At 42.3% G+C, this 16,608-nt stretch overlaps 1 pseudogene; it reads right to left on the reverse strand.

Annotated features, from left to right (window-relative positions):
* Positions 1–12,428: 12,428 nt before the first annotated feature.
* On the reverse strand, positions 12,429–13,694 carry LOC117505755 (annotated as a pseudogene).
* Positions 13,695–16,608: the final 2,914 nt, after the last annotated feature.

The raw sequence follows: 16,608 nt of genomic DNA on the forward strand, positions 1-16,608 counted from the left end.
CATTTTCTGGTTCTTATTTTAATTATTCCATGAACTGATGCCTTTGACTGTAACGTGGTGGTGGTGGGCTTCATAGATAATTGGCAAAGCTTCTGGGGAAAACCTGGTCTTGTTAGGAGAGACGGCATCCATCCCACTTTGGATGGAGCAGCTCTCATTTCTAGAAATCTGGCCAATTTTCTTAAATCCTCCAAACCGTGACTATCCAGGGTTGGGACCAGGAAGCGGAGTTGTAGTCTTACACACCTCTCTGCAGCTTCTCTCCCCCTGCCATCCCCTCATTACCCCATCCCCGTAGAGACGGTGCCTGCTCCCAGACCACCAATAACCAGCAAAAATCTATTTAAGCATAAAAATTCAAAAAGAAAAAATAATATAGCACCTTCAACTGCACCACAGACTAAAACAGTTAAATGTGGTCTATTAAACATTAGGTCTCTCTCTTCTAAGTCCCTGTTAGTAAATGATATAATAATTGATCAACATATTGATTTATTCTGCCTTACAGAAACCTGGTTACAGCAGGATGAATATGTTAGTTTAAATGAGTCAACACCCCCGAGTCACACTAACTGTCAGAATGCTCGTAGCACGGGCCGGGGTGGAGGATTAGCAGCAATCTTCCATTCCAGCTTATTAATTAATCAAAAACCCAGACAGAGCTTTAATTCATTTGAAAGCTTGACTCTTAGTCTTGTCCATCCAAATTGGAAGTCCCAAAAACCAGTTTTATTTGTTATTATCTATCGTCCACCTGGTCGTTACTGTGAGTTTCTCTGTGAATTTTCAGACCTTTTGTCTGACTTAGTGCTTAGCTCAGATAATTATAGTGGGCGATTTTAACATCCACACAGATGCTGAGAATGACAGCCTCAACACTGCATTTAATCTATTATTAGACTCTATTGGCTTTGCTCAAAAAGTAAATGAGTCCACCCACCACTTTAATCATATCTTAGATCTTGTTCTGACTTATGGTATGGAAATAGAAGACTTAACAGTATTCCCTGAAAACTCCCTTCTGTCTGATCATTTCTTAATAACATTTACATTTACTCTGATGGACTACCCAGCAGTGGGGAATAAGTTTCATTACACTAGAAGTCTTTCAGAAAGCGCTGTAACTAGGTTTAAGGATATGATTCCTTCTTTATGTTCTCTAATGCCATATACCAACACAGTGCAGAGTAGCTACCTAAACTCTGTAAGGGAGATAGAGTATCTCGTCAATAGTTTTACATCCTCATTGAAGACAACTTTGGATGCTGTAGCTCCTCTGAAAAAGAGCTTTAAATCAGAAGTGCCTGACTCCGTGGTATAACTCACAAACTCGTAGCTTAAAGCAGATAACCCGTAAGTTGGAGAGGAAATGGCGTCTCACTAATTTAGAAGATCTTCACTTAGCCTGGAAAAAGAGTCTGTTGCTCTATAAAAAAGCCCTCCGTAAAGCTAGGACATCTTTCTACTCATCACTAATTGAAGAAAATAAGAACAACCCCAGGTTTCTTTTCAGCACTGTAGCCAGGCTGACAAAGAGTCAGAGCTCTATTGAGCTGAGTATTCCATTAACTTTAACTAGTAATGACTTCATGACTTTCTTTGCTAACAAAATTTTAACTATTAGAGAAAAAATTACTCATAACCATCCCAAAGACGTATCGTTATCTTTGGCTGCTTTCAGTGATGCCGGTATTTGGTTAGACTCTTTCTCTCCGATTGTTCTGTCTGAGTTATTTTCATTAGTTACTTCATCCAAACCATCAACATGTTTATTAGACCCCATTCCTACCAGGCTGCTCAAGGAAGCCCTACCATTATTTAATGCTTCGATCTTAAATATGATCAATCTATCTTTGTTAGTTGGCTATGTACCACAGGCTTTTAAGGTGGCAGTAATTAAACCATTACTTAAAAAGCCATCACTTGACCCAGCTATCTTAGCTAATTATAGGCCAATCTCCAACCTTCCTTTTCTCTCAAAAATTCTTGAAAGGGTAGTTGTAAAACAGCTAACTGATCATCTGCAGAGGAATGGTCTATTTGAAGAGTTTCAGTCAGGTTTTAGAATTCATCATAGTACAGAAACAGCATTAGTGAAGGTTACAAATGATCTTATGGCCTCAGACAGTGGACTCATCTCTGTGCTTGTTCTGTTAGACCTCAGTGCTGCTTTTGATACTGTTGACCATAAAATTTTATTACAGAGATTAGAGCATGCCATAGGTATTAAAGGCACTGCGCTGCGGTGGTTTGAATCATATTTGTCTAATAGATTACAATTTGTTCATGTAAATGGGGAATCTTCTTCACAGACTAAAGTTAATTATGGAGTTCCACAAGGTTCTGTGCTAGGACCAATTTTATTCACTTTATACATGCTTCCCTTAGGCAGTATTATTAGACGGTATTGCTTAAATTTTCATTGTTACGCAGATGATACCCAGCTTTATCTATCCATGAAGCCAGAGGATACACACCAATTAGCTAAACTGCAGGATTGTCTTACAGACATAAAGACATGGATGACCTCTAATTTCCTGCTTTTAAACTCAGATAAAACTGAAGTTATTGTACTTGGCCCCACAAATCTTAGAAACATGGTGTCTAACCAGTTCCTTACTCTGGATGGCATTACCCTGACCTCTAGTAATACTGTGAGAAATCTTGGAGTCATTTTTGATCAGGATATGTCATTCAAAGCGCATATTAAACAAATATGTAGGACTGCTTTTTTGCATTTACGCAATATCTCTAAAATCAGAAAGGTCTTGTCTCAGAGTGATGCTGAAAAACTAATTCATGCATTTATTTCCTCTAGGCTGGACTATTGTAATTCATTATTATCAGGTTGTCCTAAAAGTTCCCTAAAAAGCCTTCAGTTAATTCAAAATGCTGCAGCTAGAGTACTGACGGGGACTAGAAGGAGAGAGCATATCTCACCCATATTGGCCTCTCTTCATTGGCTTCCTGTTAATTCTAGAATAGAATTTAAAATTCTTCTTCTTACTTATAAGGTTTTGAATAATCAGGTCCCATCTTATCTTAGGGACCTCGTAGTACCATATCACCCCAATAGAGCGCTTCGCTCTCAGACTGCAGGCTTACTTGTAGTTCCTAGGGTTTGTAAGAGTAGAATGGGAGGCAGAGCCTTCAGCTTTCAGGCTCCTCTCCTGTGGAACCAGCTCCCAATTCAGATCAGGGAGACAGACACCCTCTCTACTTTTAAGATTAGGCTTAAAACTTTCCTTTTTGCTAAAGCTTATAGTTAGGGCTGGATCAGGTGACCCTGAACCATCCCTTAGTTATGGTGCTATAGACGTAGACTGCTGGGGGGTTCCCATGATGCACTGTTTCTTTCTCTTTTTGCTCTGTATGCACCACTCTGCATTTAATCATTAGTGATTGATCTCTGCTCCCCTCCACAGCATGTCTTTTTCCTGGTTCTCTCCCTCAGCCCCAACCAGTCCCAGCAGAAGACTGCCCCTCCCTGAGCCTGGTTCTGCTGGAGGTTTCTTCCTGTTAAAAGGGAGTTTTTCCTTCCCACTGTAGCCAAGTGCTTGCTCACAGGGAGTCGTTTTGACCGTTGGGGTTTTACATAATTATTGTATGGCCTTGCCTTACAATATAAAGCGCCTTGGGGCAACTGTTTGTTGTAATTTGGCGCTATATAAAAAAATTGATTGATTGATTGATTAACGCTGTGATTTGCTGACAACATGGATGTGAGTCTCTCTCCAGAGTCACACCTGGAATTCTTCCATGGATTTCCATGTCTGGGCCCAAACTCGCTCAAGGTGTCCTAACACATGGACAGCTGTTTTCAGGTTCAGTTGCTGAGCCCAGCGTCCCATCAGATGGTGTCCCCCTGGACGTGCTTCTTGGAGTCATTAATTTTCACTTTCAGAATTGGCCCCAGAACCTCCTGCTGCTTTTACAGACAATCAGTTGTTGGAAGAAGCCGTGAAATTGTCATTGATGGAATCGATGAATGTTTGACAAAATGTGGAAAATTTGTGGACAGTCAGACAAAACTGAAATGGTTCAAAATGGGACGGAGGTGGACTGCACGTGGACGTAAGATATCAATGTCCACATGTTGGATTTGGAGGAAGCTGTGATTTTTTTCCAGGTTTGCATAATGTTCATCTCAGGGGATTTATTTATTTTCTATTCTGGCTCAGTCCAGTTGAGGGTCACGGGGAGGCTGGAGGTCATCCCTGCAGTCACAGGACGTGAGGTCAGGGACATAATGGACAGGACACCTGTCTACTGCAAGGACACATACAGACAGATAAACATATTCACCCACCTACAGTCAGTTTAGAGGAACCAGTTCACCTTCTTCTTTGACATAGCAAATCTAATTACTGATGAATCAAACGGTTTTATTAAGAAAACTAAATTATTTTCAATTTGGGACAGCTTTTGCACCGTTGTAAAGAAATGTGTACTTCTGAAGGCTGTTGGTCTCATTCCAAAAGCATTTGTTTGTCCACAGGTTGTCTTATGATTAGTTATTTTAGCAAAATGGTCAGATAATAGAGGATAAGTTAAATGAAAGAAACTTAGTGAGTTTAACTGATGGTAAAAAGAAAAGGATAGATATAACAGGGCTGCATCCAGAGTGAAAATCTGACGGATGCATTTTTGCCCAATGATAAAATAAAAATCGTACGTGTCTTGTTATTCAATAATCTTCATTCTTTTATTCGGCTTTTTCTTATCGTGCACCCGCTCTGTGGACCGTGAGACAGTCGGAGTCCGTGGACATTTTTAAGTCAAGACTTAAAGCCTATTTTTATTCTCTTTCTTATGAATAGTTTTTATTTTTTATCTGTTTTATTCTTTTACTTCTGTTTTAATTATGCATTTTAATTTTTTAATTTTCATTTATTTATTTAAATGTTTTATGTTGAACTGTTCTATGTGAGGCCCCTTGAGATGGATTTTGTTGTGATTTGGCGCTTTATAAACTGATTAAATTGAAACTGAACAACATTTTATTGAGTCTTAAAGTAAATAAATACACTCAACAAAAATATAAACACAACACTTTTGGTTTTGCTCCCATTTTGTATGAGATGAACTCAAAGATCTAAAACTTTTTCCACATACACAATATCACCATTTCTCTCAAATATTGTTCACAAACCAGTCTAAATCTGTGATAGTGAGCACTTCTCCTTTGCTGAGATAATCCATCCCACCTCACAGGTGTGCCATATCAAGATGCTGATTAGACACCATGATTAGTGCACAGGTGTGCCTTAGATTTCTTCTTCTTACTTATAAGGTTTTGAATAATCGGGTCCCATCTTATCTTAGGGACCTCGTAGTACCATATCACCCCAATAGAGCGCTTCGCTCTCAGACTGCAGGCTTACTTGTAGTTCCTAGGGTTTGTAAGAGTAGAATGGGAGGCAGAGCCTTCAGCTTTCAGGCTCCTCTCCTGTGGAACCAGCTCCCAATTCGGATCAGGGAGACAGACACCCTCTCTACTTTTAAGATTAGGCTTAAAACTTTCCTTTTTGCTAAAGCTTATAGTTAGGGCTGGATCAGGTGACCCTGAACCATCCCTTAGTTATGCTGCTATAGACGTAGACTGCTGGGGGGTTCCCATGATGCACTGTTTCTTTCTCTTTTTGCTCTGTATGCACCACTCTGCATTTAATCATTAGTGATCGATCTCTGCTCCCCTCCACAGCATGTCTTTTTCCTGGTTCTCTCCCTCAGCCCCAACCAGTCCAGCAGAAGACTGCCCCTCCCTGAGCCTGGTTCTGCTGGAGGTTTCTTCCTGTTAAAAGGGAGTTTTTCCTTCCCACTGTAGCCAAGTGCTTGCTCACAGGGGGTCGTTTTGACTGTTGGGGTTTTACATAATTATTGTATGGCTTTGCCTTACAATATGAAGCGCCTTGGGGCAACTGTTCGTTGTGATTTGGCGCTATATAAAAAAAAAATTGATTGAATTGATTGATTAGACTGCCCACAATAAAAGGCCACTCTGAAAGGTGCAGTTTTATCACACAGCACAATGCCACAGATGTCACAAGATTTGATGGAGCGTGCAATTGGCATGCTGACAGCAGGAATGTCAACCAGAGCCGTTGCTCGTGTATTGAATGTTCATTTCTCTACCATAAGCCGTCTCCAAAGTCGTTTCAGAGAATTTGGCAGTACATCCAACCAGCCTCACAACCACAGACCACGTGTAACCACACCAGCCCAGGACCTCCACATCCAGCATGTTCACCTCCAAGATCGTCTGAGACCAGCCACTCGGACAGCTGCTGGAACAATCGGTTTGCATAACCAAAGAATTTCTGCACAAACTGTCAGAAACCGTCTCAGGGAAGCTCATCTGCATGCTCGTCGTCCTCATCGGGGTCTCGACCTGACTACAGTTCATCGTCGTAACCGACTTGAGTGGGCAAATGCTCACATTCGCTGCCGTTTGGCACGTTGGCGAGGTGTTCTCTTCACGGATGATGTGAAGGAGATGTGTTGCACTGCATGAGGCAAATGGTGGTCACACCAGATACTGACTGGTATCCCCCCACAATAAAACAAAACTGCACCTTTCAGAGTGGCCTTTTATTGTGGGCAGTCTAAGGCACACCTGTGCACTAATCATGGTGTCTAATCAGCATCTTGATATGGTACACCTGTGAGGTGGGATGGATTATCACAGCAAAGGAGAAGTGCTCACTATCACAGATTTCGACTGGTTTGTGAACAATATTTGAGGGAAATGGTGATATTGTGTATGTGGAAAAAGTTTTAGATCTTTGAGTTCATCTCATACAAAATGGGAGCAAAACCAAAAGTGTTGCGTTTATATTTTTGTTGAGTGTATGAAATTGGTCACTGGATCCTTAAACTTTGGACATAATAAACTCTACATGGTGGATCCTTGATCTCTCGACATCAATAGGAATAATCAAATCTATAGTTTTTGTTAAAAGCGTTTCCTTTCAGGCATATATCTGAGCTGAGCTCTTGCAGCTGATGTGCTGCACGTCAGGAATTTGTAAAGAAATACAGCACGTCTCATTTTGGGAGGAAAAAAACGTTTTAGCCGATTGTAGTTTTTTGTCTGTATTACAATGTTTGTAAGAGGTATCATTTTATTTAAAGCAGGAATTCTTTTTGAAGTTATTAATTCCGACCGGACTCTGTCTCAGCAGAGAGCCGCACAGCGTTTGGAGCTGTGCCAACAGAACGGAGGACGATTCTCGTTTGTTGACTGCAACAAGACAAGAGTCCCAGTTAGTGACTTTAATCCACACAAAAGTGACTCACAGTATTTTAATGGCTTTGAGAGGGGTTAAGAAGCGGACTTGCCGTTTCTGAAGAGCAGCGAATCAAAGAACCGACGAGCTAGTGGCTCGAAGCACTGCTTCAATGGTTCACGCTTCAAAGTGGAGTGGTGCTGCAGAAACAGTTGACTGCAAACCCGCTGCAGACCAAACCCTGAATATCCGACTTTATTTGTACGTCCGTATGACTCTGAAACTCGGAAAAATGCGTATAATTTATGGACAATCCGTATAGGTTGACATGTATGGTCGGATAACTACCGAAAATGTAATTTCAGTCATCATAGAATGCCTTTCAAACACACTGTTGTTTGAAAATTAAGTGCCCAATTTTCCTTGCACAACTTTTTTCCTGGATGCCATGATGGTCGACTCGACTGGACTGACGCTATGTTTGTTTGATCCAGTTTGAATTTTCCTGCGTACACCTGCGTGGTACATTGCGGGGACACGTTCGGCACTATTCAGGATTATTCGAGAATTTTTTTCCCCCGATGACGTACGATGCGTAAAAAAACCTGACTGATGCAACTGCATCGGTCCAAACCGGTCTGGATCCGGGCCTGTATAAGAACTGGCAAAGAGTCAGTGTTCGATCTCACATTAGTGTCCAGCAGACTGGCTCTGCAGTGTGAGTGGGTCGTGTTTGACAAAGGGACAGTAGGAAGTGATCACTATCCACTTATGTGTGGGTTCCAGCACATGTGGGTCGCCCAACAAATGAGAAGGTGGATAGATTTACCAAAAAATCTGTGACAAAAGAAAACATAGACATCAGTATCAATCTTTCCAAAGCAGACAGCAAATGTACTGTCGGGAGGGAAATGAACTTACAATGGCAAAAATGCTGTGAGCAGGAGATGAAGGGTAGACATTTATTTTCAACAGCTAGTGGAGACAGATTCAATAAACAATTGTAGAAGAAACAGGTGGAAAAGAAAGGATGAAGTTACTATTGCTAGACTGAGAACTGGTCCTACTTTCTTGAACACTGCTCTCTTCCTCCAAGAGAATCATCAGGATGGACTATGTTTTGAACGTCCACGGCCAGAGACAGTGCAGCACGTCCTCATGTATTGTAATAAATATTCCAGAGAAAGACAAGAGCTTCTCTCAGAATTTACAAGAATAAGACTGAAAGAAGTTTCTGGAGGAAGTATTTTAGACACAGGATCAAGTGGGAGGGGGAAGTGTTGGTTTTTTTAAAGACCTGAAATAGTCCAGTAAAGATGCAATAGTTTTAATCTGTGCGTTTTTTGATTTTAAGGGACCACTGAAATAACATACTAAAAGTATAGAAAATTCTATGGATGGGAAGATGTTTTTAAGTCATAATAACAATATACAACTGACTCAGTCATGTTTGCTTCAGGAAAAAAAAAAAAACATTTCTTGGGTCATTATTAGTGTTTTTGATCTTACAGTGTTGAAATATGTTGCATGATGTTTAAGGCTGGTTTTCTTGTAATAAAGTTAATATTTTTGGTTGCTATGGCAACTACAAAGAATATACATACCTCTTCAAATGGTCCTAAATCCAGCTTTCATTGATTGCACTGGTTTTTCAAATTTATGTTTGTCAGCAGTAGACTGGGGTCTATTATTTAATCTTGGACTTTCTTAAAATCCTGCCAACTAGGAGTATATAGATTTTGTTGTCCGATTTCAATTTTTCATTTCACTCTTCATAAGAGGTGTGAACATTCTGACTGTCCAAATTCAAAACAAGTTGTTTTAAACATGATCTTTCATTGAAAATGCTCATGTTATGATTTAATATTTCACTGTTTTTTTTTATTTTATTTTTATTTTTTATTCTTGTAAATGGTTTGGTTAATTCAAGTTTTGACAAGATCTAAAGAGTTTATTTTGATGATGGTCAGAAACGTACCCGGTCCAAATAAATATCTGTGTGTTCTGTGGAAAACCTCTGCTTGATAACGATGAGACAGTGACATGAACACGACGAGGCTGTGATGGCATCATTTGCTGAGTAAAATTTACTCTGCTGGGATAACATTTGGTCCCAGTCTAGAGTACAATACACTCTCTTACAGAGTGAAATCAGCTCTACTGTCTTGTCAAATCAAGTGTTTCTGCTCCAATAAGAGTTGATTTTACACTGCGATAGAGTTGATTTAGCACTGTGATAGAGTATATTTAACTCTGTTTGAACTGGGACCAAATGTTATCCCAGCAGAATAAATTTTACTCTGCAAAATCACTATGGCAGAGAGCAAGTGCAGCTGGAGAAGAATTGCTGTCTGTTTCTGTTGGTCAGAAGGCAGTGGTGGGCACAGATAACCAAAAAATTAACTTCAATAACAGATAATCAGATAAATGAAAAGTTATCTTTGATAAAGATAAAATGATAAACCACCCAAAAATGTATCAGAAGTTTCAGAAACCAGAAGAAGGCTTTAAGGGTGATTAGTAACAGGGGTTTTAGAGATCCATCTAATCCATTGTTCATTAAGTACAGGGTACTTAAATTTCGTGATTTGGTCGATTTGAAAATATTACAAACAATGTACCAAGCTAATAAAAATGCTTTACTAACAAACATTCAAAATATGTTTGAGAAAACAGTAAGTAGTTATAAATTGAAAGGAATAGAAGTCTTTAGAAAACCAAGATTTAGAACCAAAGTAAAGGAACGGAGTATTGCAGTAAATGGTGTAAAATTATGGAACAATCTCAACAAAGAAATTAAAGAATTAAGGTCGCTTAAATTATTTTTAAAATGTATTAAACTAGATGTATTATGTAAGTATGAAACTATGAAATAAGTCAGTGGGCTGTAAGGAAGTCAAAAAGGTAATTTGTTAATAATGTTTAAAATGTTTTAAGTTTAAAAATGTAACCTGTCAGAGATGTAATCTATTAAATAATGATCATAATTACGAAATAAGTCAGTGGTATGTGACAAGTTAAAGAAATACAATCTGTTAAATAATGTAGAATATTGATGCTGGATATTGAAAGATTGTATTGTAAAAAGGGGCAGAAAATATAAGACTTGTTCTTCTCTCTGCTCCTTTTCATTCTGGTAATTGAGATGCTTTATTTCTGCTTTTCTGTTTTTTTTTCTTTTAAATGAATGAAATAAATATTGAAGAAAGAAAGAGATAATCGTCTGATATAACCGGTGTCAAAAATAAATAGAACACTGCCATGATCTACTGGTACCAGACGTTCAGTCCTTAAGCTGGGTTTCCACTGTGCGAGTTTTGGCCCTTTTTCAGCTGATTTTTCCTTCGTGCGAGAATTTTTTGGATCTCAATGAATTTCAGGTTAATCGCACGCCCTGCATCGTTTAGTATACATGGAGTAACGAGCTGCGTTTAACATCTCACGACCACCTCCTGATCGCCGATCATATGGTCAGATGAAAATCAAACCTGGCTGTCGTGAGGGTATCCCGCTGCTGAAGAGCTACAAGCATCCAACCTCTCGCACTGTGCCTGTGCAAACACCGCAGACCTGTCTTGTAATGTTTTTTTTTAAACTTTGATGTCTCCCATTGAGAATTTTTGTAAAAAGAAATGTAAATTAAATTTGAAAAAAAAAAAGCTTTTTTTTTGCGTTTTGCTTCTAGAAACATGAGTCCGATGTATGGTTTTTGAATGTACAATGTGTGTGAACATAAATCTGGCGCGCTGAACTTTTACACTGTGCGGTTCTGTGGTACAGTTTGCGCTGGAACAGAGTACAGTGATTGAAAATATCAGACCAGCTTCAATTTGAATACTGCCATGAACACTACTGGCCAGTAGTTGGCAGTAGAGACTGTAAAAACTTGCCAAAATAAAATTCCAGATAATCCGTGTCTGCTACATTTAAGATGCGTGGAATTTGTCAAATATTTTTATTGAGCAGAATGTATTTCACAGTTTGAATTGTATATCTTTAGTAATGCTCATACTTTAACATAGAGGGTAAATGAAATTACAAACAAATACATAACATTGAACATTTAAACAGTTGCGGAGCAGGTTCATTCTTTATATGTCACATAGGCACGTTTTGCAGATATTCAATAAGAGGTTGCCACACTTTACGAAAACATTGCAGTTTATCTTTCAGTAAGTAATGAATCTTCTCTAAATGTAATGTATTGACGAGGTCTCTCAGCCACATTTTAACATTTGGAACTGACGCTCTGTTATGTGTCGGACGCGGTCGGAGCACCAACCCAGCGCTTGACAGGACCCAGCATAAAATAAGCAGAGCACAGTTCAAAAGATAACAGAATTTAATAATCACAATGAGTGCAGTGATAAACAACCAAAAATGTCCGCAGTCTGGTGAGGTGAAAACACAGCGCGCTCTCAGCAGCGCAAACAAGTCTGGGAAGAAAGAAAACATGGAGTCCAACACTCTCCACCCAGAGAGACACAGCTCAAAAGGGTGCACACAATCAGCAAACACTTCCTGGCTTAAATATATATCAGCTTCTCACCCTGCAGGCACGGAACAACTCAGTTCAAATCTCCACTGCAGCAGAAGCTGATTAGACAATTAGTATAACGTGACAGCTCACTAACACAAGGTGTGAGGGACACCAAATCCACTGTCATTACTTCATAAAAGTAACCAAAACCAAATTGTGCTGTGAAGTGTGCTGAAGAGCGTGAGACCTCACCCAATCCTCCTCCACAGACTGTGGCGTCAAACCTGGAGTGGTCTCTGCGTCCGTAATGGTGAGATTGTTCTCCTGACGTTGATCTCACACGTCTGCTCACAAGGTCGAGTCTCTGGCAATCACACACTGTGCATTCAAGGTTTAAATGCAGCAATCTCTGATCAAGACAGAATACACCACAGCTGTGAGTCCTGATGACCTGCACGTGAAAACAAGCCTCAGGTGTTCAGGGTGAGGTCCTAATGCTCAGCCACTCAGTCCTGAATGCATACCACCTGGTGGGAGAAACAAAAACCAAGCCAGCCAAACACCCCAGCACACAACAGTACCCCACCCTCACGGGAAGCCTCCTGGCGACCACACAAACCTGGGCCAGAAAAAACACCCCCCTCCAGGGACCATAGCTGGAATGTTGGCTGGGAGCAAAAAACATCTCCTGCAACTTCAGTCTCAGCTCCGTGTGCTGACTATCCAGCTGGGAAAGCCTGTCGCCAAGAGTTACTGCGCTCTGAAGACAGCTCCGTCAGCTGCTCAACCTACAATGTTAAGCTCTTCATGTGGTCATTGATCATCTCAATGTTGAGCTTCTCTAGTTCTTCCTTCAGCTGGATAATGCAAGCTTCCAGCCGCCTCCTCTCCTCTGCCAACAGGGAACTTCGTGTTGAGACTATCAATCCCATCTTGGAGCTTATCTTTTCTCACCCTGAGCCTGTAGCATGTCTCCCTCCATGGCTTTAAGCTTCTTATCACTGTCTTTAGCATCATTAACTGCTTCATCCCTGGACATTTACAGCTCTTCCAGTCCTCTTATCTGATCTTTCAGTTGGGCCTGCAGTTTCTTCAGCTGCTATAAGACATCGCGATTTTCATTAGCATCTTCAAGAAGGCCTTCAAGCCCTCCCAGATCCAGCTCCCATGTCTTCTTGGCAGAGTGGGCCTGGGAACATTGCCTGCATTCATCCTCCAGCTGAATCTTCATCTCCTCCAGTTGCTGCTCCATGGCACGCTTGGACCTCTCCAAACTGTGAACTCTTTCTAAAGTCATCCATCTCAATCTTGAGCACTTTGTTAAACTGGTCAAGTTCACCTTTCAGGTCTGTAAGAGACCTCAACTCCCCTGCCAGGGTCAAGACTTTTGTCTCCTTCTCCCTGGCCTCCACTTCGGCATGATAATGCTCCTCTGCATATCGAGTAGCAATGCATTTCTCTTTGGTCATCTGGTCAAACTTCTTTTGCTTCCTCTTCAGATTGGAGGCGATCTGCCGAAGGTGGTCCTGGTCCACCATGAGGTCATCCGACTCTTGCTGCAAATGGATTTCTGTCTTATCCAGTTTGTCCATAGGCTGAACTTTTCTACTCCAGCTGCCACTGAACACCGTCCAAACTCCCATTGGACTCACTTGAGGCCCTCTTCAGCCCCCTCTACTGAAAAGGCGTCCTATCCTGCCTTTGTCTTCCTTTCAGCCAGCTGGGTCTAGAGAGTAGAAACTGGCTTCTCCACAGTCTTCTTGCTCTCTTCCTCTTCGTTCAGTCTCTCTCGCAAAATATTCCCCTCATCCTCCATCTGCCATAGGCGGATGGAGAAGGAAGGCGTCCCATGGATTTCCTCTTGGAGCAGCTCCTGAGTATCCTGCAACTGAGAGTCCAGTGCACAGATATCTTTTGTTGAATTTGATGGTCTTGCCTTCTGCTTCAGTTAGCAGACCTGTTAGGGTCTCCACCTCTGACTGCATCTTTGCATTCGTTTCTGTCAACTCTTGCTTCTGTTGTTCACTTTGCTCAATTTTGGCCAGGAGTTCTTGAACCTGTGCATTCAGCTATCTTTCGACTATGTTTTAGAGTCTGCTTAGTCAAAAAACAAAAATCTAACCCCCCCCCCCCCCCCCCCAACGACATGTAGGGACCAACACCCCCCAGAGGACATCCCGCCAGCTCCATGAGTAATAACCACAGCCGAGGTCCCTCTGGGATCCAAAGTCACCCACGGGGGCTCCCAGCGCCTCCCAGAGGACCGTTCCATCAAACCCCAGGAGACACCCCCCATGACTAACAGACCCAGCCCCGGCCATCTACGGCTAGATGGTCCCACAGTCATTTCCCCCCCAGAGGACACCACAGTCACACCCTGAGGGAAAAAAAAAAAAAAACACAAACAAAACAACCCCAACCCCACCCCCTCAGCGCAGTGGAAACTGGAAGTACGTCCAGTGTCACCAACCATGACTATACCCCAAATGTCAACCGGGAGGAGTGGAGCAGTGGTAATGGCGTACGGCACAAGATGGCGCCACCCCTCCGACTTTTAAACCAGCCACCAGCTGCAGGTATATTCCACTGCCCCAAACCTCAGCTACGCCGATGGCGTACGGCTCAAAGGCGCGCTGAAGCCAGAGGTGGAACAGGGAATTAACAAAAAACACGCCTAAACCCCCCCCCACCCGGGTGCAGAGGTTACCTGGGAAACGCCCAGCATAACCAAACTGCACCACTCCAGCAACGCCGACAACGTACGGGCCACACGGCTGGAGCCAGAGGAGAAGAGGGAACAACAAAAACAAAAAAAAAAAGAGAAAGAAAAAAAAACAACCCAATTACCCCCCCATCACCCCCCAGAGGACCGTCCCATCAAACCCTGGGAGGTGAAACCAAAAGAAATAAAAAAAGAAAGACCAACAGACAAACATAAAGTCACCTGGGTCAAACTATGCTCCAGACAGCCTGCATTTTCAACTCCAGACCACAGACAGTGCTTTAAAACCCACAAAAACTACAAATTAACCCCTGATAAAAACACCTCATACTAAAACAAGAAACAGATAATAGACCAATAAAAAAAAAAACTAACATTGGCCTACATCGTAAAGTGCAAAGAATGGAAAAAACATTGTTTTCCATCCTTTGAACCTGGACGGTAATGTGACTCTGTCACCAACAGAGGGAGCCAAAGTGCCAAATAAGAAAATCCCCGTGGTAACAGAGTAAAAACCAATGCACACTGCTGTAAACGACAGCAGGTTATACCAAACAACTTAAAGTGCAAACTAAATACCACCGGGACTGCTACAACAGGCGTCGGAGCACGCTGCACGGGAGGAGACGGGGCTACAGCCGTAACAGCGGGGTGCAACGCGACCCAAGCTGTGAACTCCGCCATGCGCGCACCAACGCGCACAACCCGGGCGGAGAGCACCCGCAACTGATCCCGGATCAACTCCAACATCTGCTGCAGCCTTCCCGGAAAAAACACCGTCTCTGCTTCCGCTGGTCCATTGTTAAATGGCCAGAGACTACTGTTATGTGTCAGACGCGGTCGGAGCACCGACCCAGCGTTTGACAGGACCCAGCATAAAATAAGCAGAGCACGGTTCAAAAGATAACAGAATTTAATAATCATAATGAGTGCAGTGATAAACAACCAAAAATGTCCGCGGTCTGGTGAGGTGAAAACACGGCGCGCTCTCAGCAGCGCAAACGGTCCGGAGCCACAGCAGTTCAGACCCAGGGACCCCACAGACACCCCCCAGGTGGCCACGACAAACTGAGTCTGTGAAGAAAGAAAACATGAGGTGAGTCCAACACTCTCCACCCAGAGAGACACAGCTCAAAGGTGCACACAATCAGCAAACACTTCCTGGCTTAAATATATATATCAGCGTCTCACCCTGCAGGCACGGAACAACTCAGTTCAAATCTCCACTGCAGCAGAAGCTGATTAGACAATTAGCATAACGTCACAGCTCACTAACACAAGGTGTGAGGGACACCAAATCCACTGTCATTACTTCATAAAAGTCACCAAAACCAAATGACCTCAGGAAGTGTGCTGAAGAGCGTGAGACCTCACCCAATCCTCCTTCACAGACTGTGGCGTCAAACCTGGAGCGGTCTCTGCATCCGTGATGGTGAGATTGTTCTCCTGACGTCGATCTCACACGTCTGCTCACAAGGTCGAGTCTCTGGCAATCACACACTGTGCATTCAAGGTTTAAATGCAGCAATCTCTGATCAAGACAGAATACACCACAGCTGTGAGTCCTGATGACCTGCACATGAAAACAAGCCTCAGGTGTTCAGGGTGAGGTCCTAATGCTCAGCCACTCAGTCCTGAATGCATACCACCTGGTGGGAGAAACAGAAAAAACAAAAACCAAGCCAGCCAAACACCCCAGCACACAACACGTTCCTTTCCATGACATCAAAGTAGCTTTTTTACGATGATGAGGCAATAATCAATTAGCCGTTTTTGACCTATTTGAAAGTTATTGTACGTATCTGATTTCCCAAAAATAATCAACAACGGGTCTGGTAATAGGGTAGATCTTAGAATCTGTGATATTGTTGGGAAAGTGTCGGTACACGGACCCACAACAGGGGGCGCAAAGGAACGGACAATGGAGTAGGTCAAATAACAACACTTTACTGTTGTGAATGTGCACAACAAATACAACAGATTACAACAATAGATCAGAATCAATTCACAAAGGTGTCGTGTGGGCAGGCTCGAAGATAGGAGACACCTGTCCAAAGCAGAACCGGAACCACACGATTTCCTCCGCCACCAGACCCCGGGAATACTGGAGCCGCCAAGTCCCGAACTCCCAGGTGGCCACTGCCTCCGTGTGTCGGACCTGGTACTGCTGGCGAGGA

Source organism: Thalassophryne amazonica, unplaced genomic scaffold, assembly GCF_902500255.1.
Source record: "Thalassophryne amazonica unplaced genomic scaffold, fThaAma1.1, whole genome shotgun sequence".
Lineage (NCBI taxonomy): Eukaryota > Metazoa > Chordata > Actinopteri > Batrachoidiformes > Batrachoididae > Thalassophryne > Thalassophryne amazonica.